Raw genomic sequence first — 16476 nt, forward strand, 5'->3', positions numbered from 1 at the left:
TAAGAGGGATTTTTGTGAAAAGCAGGCTTGAATCCAGATGTGGAACACACAGCTGGCACATGTCCTTGGAGCAGGCCAAACCCTACCACATAAACGTATTGTACCTTACTATTGCTGAGGTCTTCAGCACTCAATCCAAACCTTACAGCCTGGGACATCTGCTTGTAAGCTGTTATAATGAATGGAAGAAAATGATATACTTATCATCTTGGCTTAGGAGCAAATGTCATTCCCCAACTCAGTCCGTAAGAACAGCTAGTGACTTCCAAATCATGCAAACCAGGGAAGCAGATAGCTGGGAGTGTACCATTGCTTTGACAATAAATTATTACACTTTACAAATAATATCAAAATGTGCTCAGCAAAATAAGAAAGGCCACCATCCCAATTCTGTGTATGCCTTTGCTCTCCTTTTTCCTTTACTATTTCTCAGAAAGTTCTTTCTTCTTAGGGCCTGTCCCCATGCCACTGGTTCCCTTCTCACTGAAGTGGACAGAATTACATAAGATTTGGTTTCATAAGGCAGGAAAACCCTGGTGTGCTGCAAAATGCACTTATTAAGTGGTCTTTCAGCCCTCTACAGTGTAAAGTTTTTTTTTAAAGAAAAGGACAAAGGCAAACCATAGGCTGAAAAGCTCTTAAATCCTTGGTTTTATTCGTACTTCTACAGCTCAAGCACAGAAAAAAAGCATACTTAAGCTTAGTGCCTTATGAGTGATGACCCACATTTTCAGTGTGACAGCGATGAAAGAACAAGGGCTCTCCACTTCTGGCATCCCAAGAGGAACCTGAGTTTCAGAGACAGGGCAGCCAACTGTCCTAAAAAGAGGAGATTTCATTTATTAAGAGATAAGTGGCCATTTTAAAAAACATGACCATTAGTTTTCCCATGATTAGTCACTGCAGATTGTAGGACCATCTGTTTGATAGGATACAGCAGATAAGAAAAGGAACGAGCTATTTAATTGTTAGAACAGGACTACCAACCTTCTTCTGTTTCTTCACTGATGAAATTTGCATTCCAATGAGTCTGTTGCATGACTTGCTATCTTAAAGCTGAAACCCTGAACTTTCCAAATCATGGAACTTCATATTGTTCCAATATTAATTTCCATTCTCCATCAAAATGGCAATCCATTCAAAATTTCTGCCAAGAAAAAATTTCAGGGAAATGTTCAAATCAAATGACTTTTTTTTTTAACAAAAGTATGTTTCATTTTACTTTCAACTTTGAAATCAAAATCAAAATATCTTCAAAAGGACAAGAAAGTGAAAACTAGGAGCATCTTGTTCTAAAACACTTTGAAGTAGATTGTTCTTACATCTCCAAGTCTATTTTTCTTCAATTGTATTTCAAAACAAAATATTGTCAACCTGTACTGACAAATTCTCACAGCATTGATTCAGTAGTTCTTTCACCTCACTGGGTGGGCTGAAACTGCACATGTACAGGCAAGGATGAGAATGGGTGTCTTGACTAAGGGTCTGCAGGCCAAACTTCACCTATGTAGGGTTGATATAGATGGCCACCAGAAAAATTGTGAATGCAATTACCAGCTGACCCATTCCAGCAGCAAGCATGTTGATGCTAGAATTATACAAATGACTGCTTGATGAAAGGATGCATTTGTTCAAAGCACATTTGCCTAGCTCACTAATCTCCATAAATATCCTGTTGGGAAATCCTTTGAATCCAATACCTGATAAATGAATTTGGCAAGTGAATAGATGTTCCCCAAGCCTATTACTGAAATACTGTACACCTGTTAAAAGAATGCTGCCGTGCATTTATTTTCACACTGTACGTTTGCTCTTCAAAAATATTTTTTGATGATGGAGAGAGAAAAGTGATGCTGAAACTGAGCCAACAACTCCGCATTGCCTGAAGGATCTGAGTGGATGCATCTTGAATAAAGAGTGTCTGGCTCACCACGGTTCCCTCTGCTGAGGGCAGCAGAAGTTCCCCAGAGGGAGCACCCCTGCCCTAAGCCTGGACAGACACCTCTGTGAGTCCAGCTGTCCACACCAAAGGCCTGTGTGAGTTTTGTCCACCCTAGCTGTGGAAGTCAGTCTCAAAGGGAAATGCTCGGAAAGAAGGGAGTATGGATGTTTGTTGGTGGAGGAGTAATAAAGGTGTGACTTCAAGCTTTGTGCTGATCATGAAGTATCCTGTAAGCTTTACAGTGAAAAATGGTAAGCATCACAAATGCATCTTAGTGAATATATATCCACCTTGTCGACAAGGACTTCAGTCAGTGGGCATCAGCGTATATGCAATGAATTTTATGACTTTGACTTTAACAACCGCACTTCACGGCTGCTTTGATCAGACAATTGGTATTCCAGAGAGGTTGCTTCGATGTGGAAATGAACTTCTGTAGAGGACTCTGCACAGGTCTGGTGAAGGAGAGAGTGGAAATTCCCCAGGCATGCCAAAGGGGAAGGCTTACAAAGATACAGCACTTTGGGCACAGGAGGGGAACCGTGGGGCAGACTTTCCAGACCATTGTTCTAGCAAATAGGTTCCCAGGCAGAACAATTTCTGCATCGTGGCTAATAATATTTATGGAAGGTGACCTCTACATTTGTAAAAATGAACATCGTATTTGTTGAGGCACATGTTAAAAGCCAGTCGTTTAATCAAGGAGGAACACCAACTTTAGTCCCTTGAAAAGCTGGAAACCAGGGCTTACACTTCAAACTGTGTGGGGGTCGACTACATGCAGAGAAATCATTCACTGTCTAGCAGATGAATGCAACAAAACTGTAAACTTTCATAGATAATTTGGAAAAGAAAAAGGGGCTAAATTAATTGAATAAATTATTTCCTGCAAATCATTTACTTTGCTCTAATTAACAGGAGCTTGTGTACTCTGCTCCTTCTGCAGTACCTCCTTGGCTGCCCCTAAGGGTCAGTGTCTCCAAGAAATCCATCATTTTACTTTCAAATGTATTTTCATTAAGTTATAAATAGGAATAACAACAAAAGAGGTAGTCTGAGGAAGAAAGGAGGAGAAATTATCAAGGGGACTTAGTAGCAGTTGAACTTCAATTAGGGATGGCATTCCAGTTCTTCACAGAAATATTTGAACTCTTGCCCACACCACCTGGATGAAAAACTTTCCACAAAAACTCCCCCCTTCCCAGATGCCACAGTTACCCTAATAATCTTCCAGATCTTCCTGGAGATGAGAAATTGCCACTGCAAACCAAAACCAAGTCTCCTGCAGAGGTCTCATCGATGGGTATGGAGTGCGGGGAAGAGAGGAGGGCGAGCAGAGGGGCTGGCTGAAATCATCTCTTCAGCCAGGAAAAGGAAGAAATTTCAAAGAGTTCAACTAAGGTCTTGGATTTCAGAGAACATTTTGCTCCAACTTCAAGTCAGTAAACACTGGGGAATCTTTACTGCATGCTTTAAGACTTTTTTTCTGGACATATTAATGACTTCCAGCACATTTAGTGCCCAAGGGTCCTAACCCACATCAGAGCCCCACAGCACAGAATAACTTCACCCTGAAGTACTCACATAGTAAATCGGCAAGCCAGAGTGCAAGCAAGAAGGCAACGCTGTGACACAGAGGAGGTCGGTTCAATGGGTCAGAGCTGTGACCAGAAGTGAGAAAGCCATCTCCTGGCACTGCACAAGATGGTCTCGTCCACCAGCTGGTCAATACTAGACATCGCAGCATCCTGCCTGCTATCCACTCCAGGGAAGTGCCAGGAGGTTGTGTATTTCAATGACTGGCTGCAGCTACACAGTGATCTTGCAGGAGTCTTGGCTTTGTGCTGCCCACCAGCACGCCAGGATTTCTTTTCTGTTGGTCTGATGGGGACAAAGTCTCAGAGGAGATTTTTAAAAGTTCACACAGAAAGATCATTCCCTATTATAAAAGGACCCTGGAAACAAGATGAATATTACATTGAGTGGAGAGAAGCAAAATTAAGACAAAGTCATTCATCTGCAAAAATATCAGGGATTATGTTCCTGGAAAAAGCCCCTCCTGTCCCGGAGTAGCGGTAGTCAAAGAGGTCAAAATAATTAATATTGAAGTATCGATGTAATAGGATGTGTAGAATACAGTTATAAACACAGATTACATTATAAAAACATTTTCTGGCAAGAGTCAAAATTATAGTTACAGGGTTCAGAACTGCTATCCAGAGGGTATACACAATTACCTCTTGTCTAGGCAAGCTATTGGAGGAACACATTAGCAACAGAGCAATTAGAGATAGGCTTACTTGTTTCCTGGCTTATTTTGTTTACTGTGGCAAACATATCTTGTATTTATAGAGGCATGAGAAAAGAGCTGAGCCATATGTTTTGGAATAAATGTGAACGCATGCAGGCAAAGCAGGAGCAAGTTTGCTCATCAACTCTCCTCTGGCTGTAGTTTGCATTGCTCTGAGCTCATACGAAATTGTGACCCCATCACATTCAGTGCTGCATAAACATACAAGATGGCCTCCAGATAAAATGTGTGTTTTTATTTTGAAATTTATTTTATTTAAGTCAAAAGGCAGAGCGACTCAGTGGTGTACTCCAAATCCTCATTTCTAAAAGGCTCAAAACTCTAAGGTGGGTGTACACACTTGCAAAGTTAAAAAATATATATTATTTGGAGGAAACAAACAAATGAACAGGAAAGCTTTGGCCAAATTCCCAAATTGAAGGCAAGGGTTGTCTGAGGCCTCTGCTTTCTAAATAAGAAGTTAAAATCCATACATTTCCTTTTGCTTAGACAGCTCCCTGTATTCTCAGGTCTTCACTTTCCTTCAGGCTGGTCAGTACTGATGTCAAAATTCACGTTTTGTAGGACAACACCATAGCAAGTACTGTTCTGCCTGACTCGAGGGTTGCAGGAGAGTCTTGCATAATTTCTGTCAAAGGGCACTACTTTACATGAATGTTTTTCCTTGAAAGCTGAAGTGGAAGCTGCAAAGATCAAAATGAAGAAGTGTGTAGAAATGCCTCAACTCACATTACAAATAACACTCTGTGGGTTGTTACTTAAGATAAAGTGTTCAAGAGGGAGGTGATCTAAGTTTCTGAAGAGCCAGGCTTAGTGGTCCTTGATTATAGTAAATCATACAGCTACACTCCAAGTTTTTCTTCAAGCTACCTGAAGGTGTGCTGAAGATCAGATGGAAGCCTGATTCAAGACATTTTTCAAACAGTTAACTGGAGAGCCAACTAAAACTCCCCAGTACAGAGTTTTAAATAAAAACACATTTTTTCATATTGGTTTTGCATTTCTTGGTGCGATACGTGTATCAGGCTGACCTCTTCTATATATTGCCCATCATCTCCCTCTCTACTCAAAAGATGATAATATGCTATGGGGGATTGATTTTATTTCTTCACAGTTGTTTTCTTTCTTTCTCTATCATACAAGTAAATGAAAGTAATGAAAATATTTCTAGTTCACATTTGGATATAGAGAGCACAAGCTGTTTGCATAGGAAAGTGGCTTGCCATACAATTTACTAGTAAGAACTGAGTTTGATTCAGTAAACGCTCTAGAGACTCAAGATATTTTTAATACCTGCATAACATTATACAATGTGCATAAGTGCTTTCCTCATTGGGAACAACCTAAAGTTATTTAAGTACTTTCTTCAATACTAATGTAAATGCATAATGCAAAAATAACAACATCCATTATGCTAATGCTCTTCCTAACTTATGAAAAAAATGTTTTGGTGCCTGCTTCTTCTCAGCTACAGAACAACCACTTTCATCTAGAGTGCTGTTTATCATCTTCCCTTCAGAGCCAAAATATCTTTCTGGGATTAGTAGTTAAACCCATGTTAAAAGGCTTCTGTGGTTGTCCACAACATTTCATGCTTTCTCTTAACACCCAGAGAGATGAAACTCGACTTGCTCAAAGCAGATGATTTAGAAGACATTCATGTCGGAGCTCCCATAACTGTACTAACATGTTCCTTAGTTTTTAATCTCATCAGCTTGTTGAAAGTGTGGCTTTCATTCTCCTGCCTTTGACTTGTGTGATTTTGCACTCAGGTATATAGTATTTCCAATGCCGGCCACAGTTTAAGAAAAAAAAATTACCACATTAGTAAGAAAGTCTGGAAGAGATTTTTTTTTCAGATTCAAATAATAGAATTTTTCATCTCAACTTCACAAACTGAGGCCAGGGGCAAATACAGCCTTCTCACCTGGAATGATACAGAAAGTCACCGTGCCGCAGGACTGCTCAATGTTTTTTTGCCTCATTTATGATCCTGATCCTTGCTACATCCAAATGTCTACTTGTCCTACGGGGTCTTTGGCACCAGGAACTGGGACGAGACATTACTTAACACACAAAAAATTGCTTAATAAGGTAAAACATATTTTGAGGCAGAACAATCTATCTGCATGGAAAAAAAGAACAAACAACATGCTATACTTACTATATTTGAGTTCTGGAAGATGTGGTCCACATTCCTTGCTGTGTGTTTACCAGTTCTGGACTGCATGGGATGGAGACCATCACACTTCTGGTCAGCAAGGAGCTCATTGCACCAGTAATCATGCAGCTGGCATGGTTTGGGTTGGAAGAGATCTTAAAGATCACCTATTTCCAACACTCAGGCCATGGGAAGGGCTGCCAATCAAAAGAACAGGTTGCCCAGGGCCCAACCTGGCCTTGAACACCTCCAGAGATAGGGCATCCACAGCTTCTCTGGGCCTTACCGCTCTGTGAGTAAAGAATTTAAATCTTTAAAACCATTCTTTACTTTAAATCTTTAAAACCATTCTCCCTTGTCCTATCACTATTGTACCATGTAAAAAGACAGTCTCACTCCTGTTTATAGGTTCCTTTTGAGTACTGGAAGGCTGCAATGAAGTCTCTCCGGAGCCTTCTCTTCTCCAGCCCAGCTGCCTCAATCTTTTTTTCAGAAGAGAGGTGCTCCAGCCCTCTGATCACCTCTGTGGCCTTCCTCTGGACTCACTCCAACAGCTCCGCATCTTCATCTTCCTTGTGCTGGGGGTCCCAGATCTGGATGCAGTACTCCAGATGGGACTTCACAAGGATAGAGTAGAGAGGGACAATCTCTCTCGCCCTGCTCGCCACCCCTCTTTTGATACAGCACACACTGCTGGCTCATGTGAAGCTTCCTGTTGACCAGAACCCCCAACTCCTTCTCCACAGGGCTCTTCTCAATTAGTTGTTCTCCTAGTATGTACACATACCTGAGATTGCCCTTACTAAAGTGCAACACCTTGCACCTTAGTGGACCTAATTATGTTCCTGTGGGCCCACTCCTCAAGCCTCTCCAGATCCCTCTGGATAGCATCCCTTCCTTCTGTTGTATCAAACACAAAACTCAGCTTGGTATCGTCAGTAAACTTGCTGAGGGCACACTCAGCTGTCTATGTCATTGAGAAAGACTGAGAAAGAGCACCAGTCCTGAGACTAACCCACTCATAACCAGCCTTCACCTGGACATAGAGCCATTGACCACAACCCTCTGTCTGCGACCACCCAACAATTTTTCCACTGAATAGCCTAGCCTTCAAATCTGCATCTCTCCAATTCAGAGATAAAGATGTAATGTGGGACCATGTCAAAGGCCTCGCACAAGTCCAGGCAGACAACATCAGCTGCCCTTTCTTCATCCACTGATGCCATCATTCCAACGTAGAAGGCCATCCAGACCAGTGAGGCACAATCAGCCCTTGGTGAAGCCATGCTGGCTGTCTCACATTACCACATCTCACGTGTGCCTTAACATAGCTCCCATGAGGATCTGTTCCATGATCTTCCCAGGCACAGACATGAGGCTCACTGGCCTGTAGTTCCCCAGATCTTCCTTTCTCCCGTTCTTAAAAGTGAGAATGATGTTTCCCCTTATCCAGTCACCAGGGACTTCACCTGACAGCCGCTTTTCAAATATGATTGAAAGCATCTTGACAACCACATCAGTCAGATCCTTCAGGACCCTGGGATGCATATAGTCGCCCCATAGGCTTGTACATATTCATTCTCCTGAGGTGATCTCAGACTTGCTCTGCTCTTGCAGCAGGAGGGATTTTGCTCCCCCGACCCCTGCTTAGAGGTTCAGGGACAAGAGAGGTGTGGGAAGCCTAACTTCCAGTGGAGACTGAGGCAAAGAACTTGTTGAGTTCCTCAGCTTTCTCCATGTCTGGGAGAAGGGAGGCCAGCTCTCCCTTTTCATTTATCAGAGGGGATATACTCTCCTTGACCTGTCTCTTCTGACCAATGTATCTGTAAAATTCCTTCTTGTTATTTTTCACATCCCTTGCTAAGTTCAGTTCCATCTGCACCTTGGCTTTCCTGATACTCCTTTTTTCAGGTGTTTTTGTCTGCCCTCTCATTTCTGGTGCCTCTGGGCACAATATGCCAATTCTATCACCTCTCTGCAAACACTAGCCTCCCTTATCTCAATTATCTGACTAATCCTACCAAACCGTTGCCTTAGTTGGAGCTTGAAACAGAAACCACTGGAAATCATGAAGAGCAATAACAGAAGTGTTGCCTTAAGATGGCTCCACTTGCTGCAATCTGCAAGCAGGAGAATTCTAGAGTAGTATACACTGCTGCAAACCGGGCTATCTCTGGCAGCATGAGCTGCAGACAGACGGCACTCAGAGCCACCTGGGGAGAGTCAGGCCAAAAGATGTAGCGTTTTGCAGTGCTAGTTGTACCAAGTCAGCAGAGTTCAACAGCAGCCTTATTTTCCACATCAGTGAAGGTGCTTGGAAAAAATGCACTAACACTAAATTCCCCAGTTTGACTTCTATGCACAATTTGATGGAACAAAAAAGTTGCCAAAGACCTCAGAAAATAATCAGGATTTACATGAAGTTTTCCATAGAAATTAGACTCTCCCTCGTCCATGTTTTTAGCCACGTTTTTGAACCACACCATCAACCATTTCCAGCAACAGTAGTTATACAGCATAAGCAATAAATCAAATGAAATCATCCACTCATTCCTCAGGTTTCCTTCTTTTTTCCTCCTCCCCAGCTGAGCAACTAGAACAGTAGTAATACTGTATCTGCTCGTTTATGCCTTGACAAAATATTTGGAATAAAATGCCAAAATACAGAGCTGTGTCTTAAAGCATCAAGGGGCAATGGAAAGATCCTGAAAAGTTAATTCCCAGCATTAGGAATGCAGTCAGTAGGTAGCTGGCATACAGTGGTCACAGCTGTCTTACTGCTTGGGAAGAAAACAGTATACCAAAGACAGGAGGCATTTGTAGTTGTAAAACTAAAGCTGAACAGTGCTGCTCTTGATGTGGCATGCATTCCAGTTAAGAAAAATAGCATATGTATGTTCATATAGGTGACTTGATATGAAAGAAGAAAGTGCTGCTCTTTATTTAAAACCCAAAGCATGTATTTAAACTGAATAAGATGTGGACACACAAATGCAAGGGAAATCACACCTTGAACAAAGCTGAACCAAAGAGGCTTTCAGTCAAACCCATGGGGCGGTGGAGTGTTGTAACCCTGCTGCATGCAGACCCTGAAGGGTAGCAGCCCAGGGAGCACTCTGCAGAGCCAGCTACATACAGCAAGAGGCATCAGCAAAGGGACACCAATAGCCCTTCTCCATGAGAACAAAGCTCATTCTTCCTTAACGAGTAAGGTCTTTTATAATAACAAGGTTTATTCATCCCAGCTGCTCTGCATTCTTGTAACTGAGCCCCGATTCCTCCTCCCTCCCCTTACCTGCAAACTGTAACTTCTAGTGCGTTTCTGCTGAATATTTGCATCCCAATTTTAGCAGAGCTAAAGCTACTCACAAGTAACATGGAATATTTTATGTATTATTTATTTTATGGAAATAAATCCAGTGATTGTCATCTTTCCCTGGTCACTGTTTTCCTTGCGCAAAAGAGCAGAGCCATTTCCACAAACCTGTTCCCCTCTCACCACCCCTTCCTCACCTGTATTTCAAGTCTGCCCTGTAAATGTGATTAGATGAAATTTTGACAGGTAAGATTTACTGAAACAAATGTTTGACAAACACCTCAAAAGCAGCCCCTAATACCCTAATGTGGAGAATAATAAACCACATAACAATGTACTCACCAGACTGCATAGAAAACATCTCTGTGGTGGGCAAGCATGACATGTTAAGAAGATTAAAATGAGAGATGGAAATAAATGAAAAGGAGAGCAGAAAACTAAGTGGAGGGGGCCTGGATGTCTCAGAGGTGTTTGGTAGGATGGAGAGTCCATCAACTCGAGGTCAGCTGCCTGCATCCTGCATGGGCTCACGGTAACACAGTTCAGGATACTGTGCGTGATTGGCATTAACTGGGATGGGATAATTTGTTAGCACAGGGTTATCCTCGAAGGAACAATGGTTAGACCCCTTCATGCAGACACGCAGCCTTCTGGATGTAGTGAAGTTACGTATTTCATGCTGAAAAAGCTGAGGTGACGTTTTTTGTGCTGGCCTTTTCAACCTGATTTTCATTATGTACACTCAGGAAAGCAGGAGGAAGTTCAGGTGTTTCTGCCAATAGCAATGTGGCACAGATCTCAGAAAAGCAGATTCAACAGCAACAACAAAAAAAAAACAGTCTCACAGCAAAATGTAACAAAATATCCACTCTGAGTTTTTCTTGAAGAGCTATGTTGACAAATTAACATGGGCCCAAAAAGATTTTTATTTCCATAAAATGCACATTTCTTCAAAAAAGACAAATGTTTCTGATAGATGTTTTTCCCCAAACCAATGTTTAATCGTATAACACACCCCAGTCTTTCTGTGTGATACATTGCATGGAGGATTTCAGGTGACAACCCAGTCCTGCCATGGTCAGGCCATCCATGGGCTCAAGAGCAGCCAGACTCCTCTATAAACTCTGTGCTGTGAATAAGATGACCCTGCATGATCTATGTAGAGGTGATATGCATATGTGATCTAAATGTGGCAAAAAATTATAGCAATGTTAATAAACTGTGCATGTATATGCACACATATGTGCTTGACTTGATGTGTATACACATGCATGTGAGACTGAACTGTGCTACTGCCTCATTTCAGTCTTCTTTTTCTCATCTGCTGAGCTACTGTGAATCGGTTCAACATAAACAACGTTTGTGTGTTGAATTTTCCATGTTTTCCACCAATGCTAGGTGTGATACTGAGCATCAGGAGCTCGGCATGAAGCTCACATCCCCTGTTGTAACGTATAGGAAACTGCTACTTACTGGAAAGACAGCGGGAACCTGCAACAGAAATTAAACACTACTTCTGTGATGGGCAAATCTGACTGGAACCAAGGGACCTGGCAGACACCATCAGCTCTCACTGCTATTACATCACTCATGCCTCCTATGACAGAAATCCAGGAAAAGCATTGCTCACTGAGACTTTTCACATGAAAGCTTCCAGTGGGTTTTGAAAAACCCTTCCTATATACTGCAGGCAGAGTCCTTGCAAAATGATGTGTTTTTTTTTTTTTTCCTGGGGAAAATTCCATAGCTTTTTTTCAGGTTTTTATTCAAAGTGACATGGAAAAGGACTCAAGTCACTGATGTAGAACAAATCAAGTTTTCAGCCGGTAACAGGGTTTGATGATAGAGATGAGAAATTGAGTTGAAAACAGGTCCAATTTATATCATTTGAGACAAACCCTTTAGTATAAAACTAGTTCAGCATTTATCTAAAGGTAAATCTATGCCATATTTAGTATCCATGTAAGCCTTCCTGTGTCACACACCATTTCAGCAAGATGACAAATGGAACTGCTTGCTTCATTAATTTACTTTTCTGGGGCTGGTTATAAGCAGTTTTAAACAAGATCCCATGCTCCCATGGCAAACATAGCTTTGCATAAGGAAGGAGGAGGATGGTATCAGTGGTGACATGCCCCCGTCTGTGTTTACAGATCATAATCTAAAGCTGGCTACAGATTGACAGCCTCATTTCCCTGTAGCTTTCAGGGCCTCAAAATTGGTTTGGGGAACAAAAATAAAAGAGATTTCAGCTTTATTGAATGGAAATGTAACAGAGTCAGAATAGCCATTTGGGGGTCAAAAATATTCATCTTGTCTTTCAGAAAAGGAGGAGGTCAGCACAAGGAGAAGGGTCGTGAGAAACTGGGTTCTTGTTCTATAATCAGAACAATTCTTCTACCATCAAATATCGAGAGGAACCTGGTTTCACCCATCCGTAGGTATTAAAGATTCAGGTTAGCAACAAAGTTGCTATAGAAGTCTGTTTCTTCTCCTCCAGCCACTAAATGAGCAATTTAATCAAATCCAACTAATTGAAGGAAAATGTCACTTGGCTTTGTGTGTTCTGAGCTGCTTTGCCATCAGCTCAGCCCTGGGGAACAGGATTATTCATGCTTATTAATGTGAGTCCATTTAACTCTGCCACTACGTGATACAATGAGGTGCAAAAATTTCTGCAGCAAAGTCTATTTCTGGGGGAAAAAAATGCTCAGGCTTTATAAAATCTTTCACATGCTCTGAGTTTTACTCTCTCCTTCCCCTGTGCACTTCAAGTGCAGGCCTAAGCCTTTGCAGGATTGGAGCCAACAATGCACCAAATTCCTGTGCAGTGCGTTGAGGTTGCTGACACACAGTGTGCTCTGGGCTCATGCCAGCCAGAAGATTCCCAGCTGCTGCTCTTCGTGTCCCCACGTACCCTGCTGCTGAAGGCCCCTGGACTCAGTGGCTCAGTCTCCTGGGCCCTTGCCAGCTCGGAATCATATCTCCAGACTGTCATCAGGCAGAACAATTTTTAATTATTTGTATGATAAAGTTAATCTGATTGATTTCTTACCATTAACTATCCAAAGAAGGCCTAGAAAAATGAACTACTCTTGAAAAGATAACAAGCTGGATTGGAAAACAAAGATAAGTTCCAAAAATACTGTAAATCTACAGCCTAGACTCAGCCTGTACTGCAGCTTGTGACATCATCGATACATGTGTCATTGCAAGACTCTGTGCTAAGAGCGAGCTCAATTCAGACAGGAGTGCTTCCTCCAGAGGCACTCATCCCCAAAGCATGGGTATTTGTTGTGTGGTAGAAAAAGATGGCTTTGGGCACAGGGTTGCTTTATGCTATTTACAGGGCAATAAGGAAAGATCATGCTGTTTCTTGTGGACCAGTGACCAGCTGATGGGCCTGGGTGGCCCCACGACTTCTCCTAATTCCCCAGAGAAGAACCGTGGGAGAATTTTTTCTCTTCCCCTTCTGTCCTGTGCTGTTGATCAAAGAGGTGAGCACAATGCATGATTCAGCTGCCTCCAGCCCTAAGAATTAATATACACAAATGCCAGTAGCTCTCTTCCTACAAATTCCATTTCATAGAATCATAGAATCATAGAATCATAGAATTAGCTAGGTTGGAAAAGACCTACAAGATCATCCAGTCCAACCATCCACCTACCGCCAAAAACCCCACTAAACCATGTCTCTCAACGCTATATCTAAATGTTTCATGTTTCATCTTATGACATATACTCCAGATGCAGCAAAACCTCCAATTAGTCCATGCACTTATGGGAAGGTAACAGATGAAGAAGAAGCTCATAAGAACTGAGGAACAGAACAAGTGGGAATAGTACTGGTAGGACTTGTAGATTTAGTAAAGAATTGCCCTAGCTAAATAAGGAGTCATGGAGACATGTCAATGCAATGGACAGGAAAGTGGTGTTAAGAAGCTGGATATCAGAAATATTCCTATGTCCTCTGCTCTCTGACCAGGAGAAGGTCACATTTAATGCCTCAGTCTTCCTATTTATATAATGGAGATAGCACCACGGGCTCATGTTTGCCAAACTCCGAGGTTAGAAAGAAAGGGTAGCAAATAAGGGTGATCTGCTTTGTCTTAGAACTCTTCAAAAACCTTTTCAACAATATTCTAATGCACATCTTTTGTCTCTACATATTTTTCATAACATCTTCCATAAATATATGTCATAGTCTTTATTTATGATGTAATTGTGCTGTTGTCACTGTAATGTAATTTTATTTGAATTATGACTCCATCAGGAAAACAGTATGTCACCTCAAAGACAAGCAAAGTCTTTGGGGGGCAGCATAAGAGCGGGAGACGATCTGGGAAGGAGATTTCAGAGCTGTGGTAAAATTCACATAATTTGAGGTAATGGTTGGAACCAAAGGATACATTTGACTTTCTGTGGTCATCAATAACGATCTATAGTAGCCCATTTTTGAAATCTGGCATTTTTAATTGTCTTATCATCTGATGTGGCTCAACCTCCAACTGCTTCGTCCTCTCCCATCTCATTTTCAACACTACTACTTTCATTGTGCAGCCTGTTTATCTCTTAGCTGAAAATATTTCTTTTGTTAGACTTCCTATTTAGCTCACCCAAAGTAAGTTGAGTAAGTAAGCATTTTTGCTTGTCTTGGACAGAAGAAAAAAAGAAAAAAGAAGCAGAAAGAGGTAGAGTCCGTCTACTATTAATCAATCAAATCAAGACTGGACAATGAAAATTAAAAATCTTACACACCACAGTAAGATTCTCAGTAAATACAGAATTTAGTCATTTTTTCATTCCATTGATAGGCACCTGAGAAAGACTTCTGGAGGAAAAAAATAAAGAAATTAGAAAGAACTCAAAGACAGGTTAAAAAATAGGTAAAGTTCTTGGTGGCATTACATTGTCTGAATTAGCTAATTCTCCTTCTTACTGTCTAAAAATTGTGTAAGAATTCAAGCTTTCAGAAAGGGGTTTGGCCTAAACATAGTTAAAATGCCAAATAAGTAGAAGTGAGCCCAGTCAAAGAAGTCTTTATTTAATTTCTCCTTGAACAGGCCACTCAAGTCAAAGTTTGGCAAAGGATGCAGCTGCAACATGCAACAGTTTTTTTCTAATTCCATTATTTATTTATTCCAGCATTTATAAAATGCATTCATTTATAAAATGCATTCAGTTTACAGTATATCTGGGGATATATAAAAAATGTAAATCTACAAGCATATAAGTAAATAAAATAATATGCTTCAAGGCTTGTGTTACCTCAGTTGAGCTGTAGCCACAACAAGTAGTAAGTTGCGAAAGAAGGATAAAGCAGAAGGAGACCACTCTCAGATGGGATGTCAGTTCTACATGGGGTGCCAGGAGCAGACACAAAACTGGTACACTCACTTTTTCCCCAGATATAATGTTTTAATACCATGACCAGGGGCCACCTTAGTGAGGACTCTAACTCTGGTTTAACAGCATTCTTGAGAGACGAACAAGCAAAGCTGTTGCAATCACCTCTCTTGGCATACATCTGTCAGAAAAGGTGATTGCTCCAATTATCAAGAGTTCTAACAATCTGATGAATCTTTGTAAATATACACCATCTTTAATATTAGTTTTATATTTGTTAATATTTTAGGAAGATGTCACAATAAGGAAATCTGTCAGTATTAAATGGTACAGTATCTCAAAAAGGATAGGGGACTATGCTGACTTTTTGGAATGACACTGGCTTTTAACAATTTGTAACATGTTACTTATGCTTGTAATGTCCTCATGTCTATTCATCATTTATTACATTTTAAAATGTTTCTCTCATTTAAATTTGAACTAAATAAGACCATGGGTATTATAAGGAGTAGAGAAACAGAAAGTGAAGTGGAAACTCACTGATTTAAGAAAGAGGTCTTTGTAATGTCTTCTGCAATTTAGCACAGTCATGAAGGCCTTATAAAGAGGGCCAAAACTGAGAGTTCACTGGATGATTGAGGACAGTACCACTCACTAATAACAGAAAATATGGAGAAAAGAAGTTTTAATTACTTTAATTGAGTATATTGTGATAAGCCAGGGACAGATGTGCTGATGCGCTGCTTAGTACTGGGAAGTTTGAGGATATGTGTGTTTTCTGAAAAGCACAAGTTTTTGACTGATATTTATAACCTGCGTAATGTCACAGCTTAGTCATTAAGACAAGGTGCTGGTGGATGAAACACAATCTGCTGTCCTTGCAGAAAACAGGAGACGTATTGCTGCTTCAAACTCCAACCTCTCATGCTGTAGCACAAGAACATGAATAATAGGTTGGGTCAAAATATTTACATTTAAAAATATTAATTTTCTTCTTTCCAAGAGGTTTTCTAAGCCTTAATGTATTGCTGTTTTTATTTCTTTGATTCATATCCTGGTAACTCTAAACAAACATGTGCTTGCACATTTACAGCCAATCTAAGCATCCATTAAAACCACATCTCATGTAACTCCCTGCTTCCTTTTCTTATCCACGTTATCATTTGGATGCATGGGCTGGGAACACATCTGCCCTACTTGATGGCAAAACACCTAATTCCAACTTTGGAGCATTCAAACTGGAGGAATAACAGTATTTTTGTTCCACAGTAATCCTGCAAACAATTTCTACCCAAAAAAGATGGCATATGGTTAGATCTGGAGGTACACACTGTGGTTTTCAAGTAGCATATGGGGAAAAAGTTAATGCAGAGAAAGCAGGAAACATGAGTTCCCCTTGT

At 40.9% G+C, this 16476-nt stretch overlaps 1 long non-coding RNA gene across 4 annotated transcripts in view; it reads right to left on the reverse strand.

The window, feature by feature from the left end:
• Positions 1-16476, reverse strand: part of LOC110393733 — a 56356-nt gene that overhangs the window by 19816 nt on the left and 20064 nt on the right. Inside the window, exons 2-4 of one of the 4 annotated variants that reach the window (XR_002435162.1) lie at positions 3527-3823; positions 988-1147; positions 635-819 (exon numbers count right to left, since the gene is read on the reverse strand). The exons of 2 other annotated variants lie outside the window; for them this stretch is intronic. This is a non-coding gene — a long non-coding RNA (uncharacterized LOC110393733). Of the gene's footprint in view, positions 1-634; positions 820-987; positions 1148-3526; positions 3824-16476 lie in introns of those variants that run through there. One more of the 4 variants, XR_002435159.1, reaches the window with a different exon arrangement.

Source organism: Numida meleagris, chromosome 2 (assembly GCF_002078875.1).
Source record: "Numida meleagris isolate 19003 breed g44 Domestic line chromosome 2, NumMel1.0, whole genome shotgun sequence".
In the NCBI taxonomy this organism is placed as follows: domain Eukaryota; kingdom Metazoa; phylum Chordata; class Aves; order Galliformes; family Numididae; genus Numida; species Numida meleagris.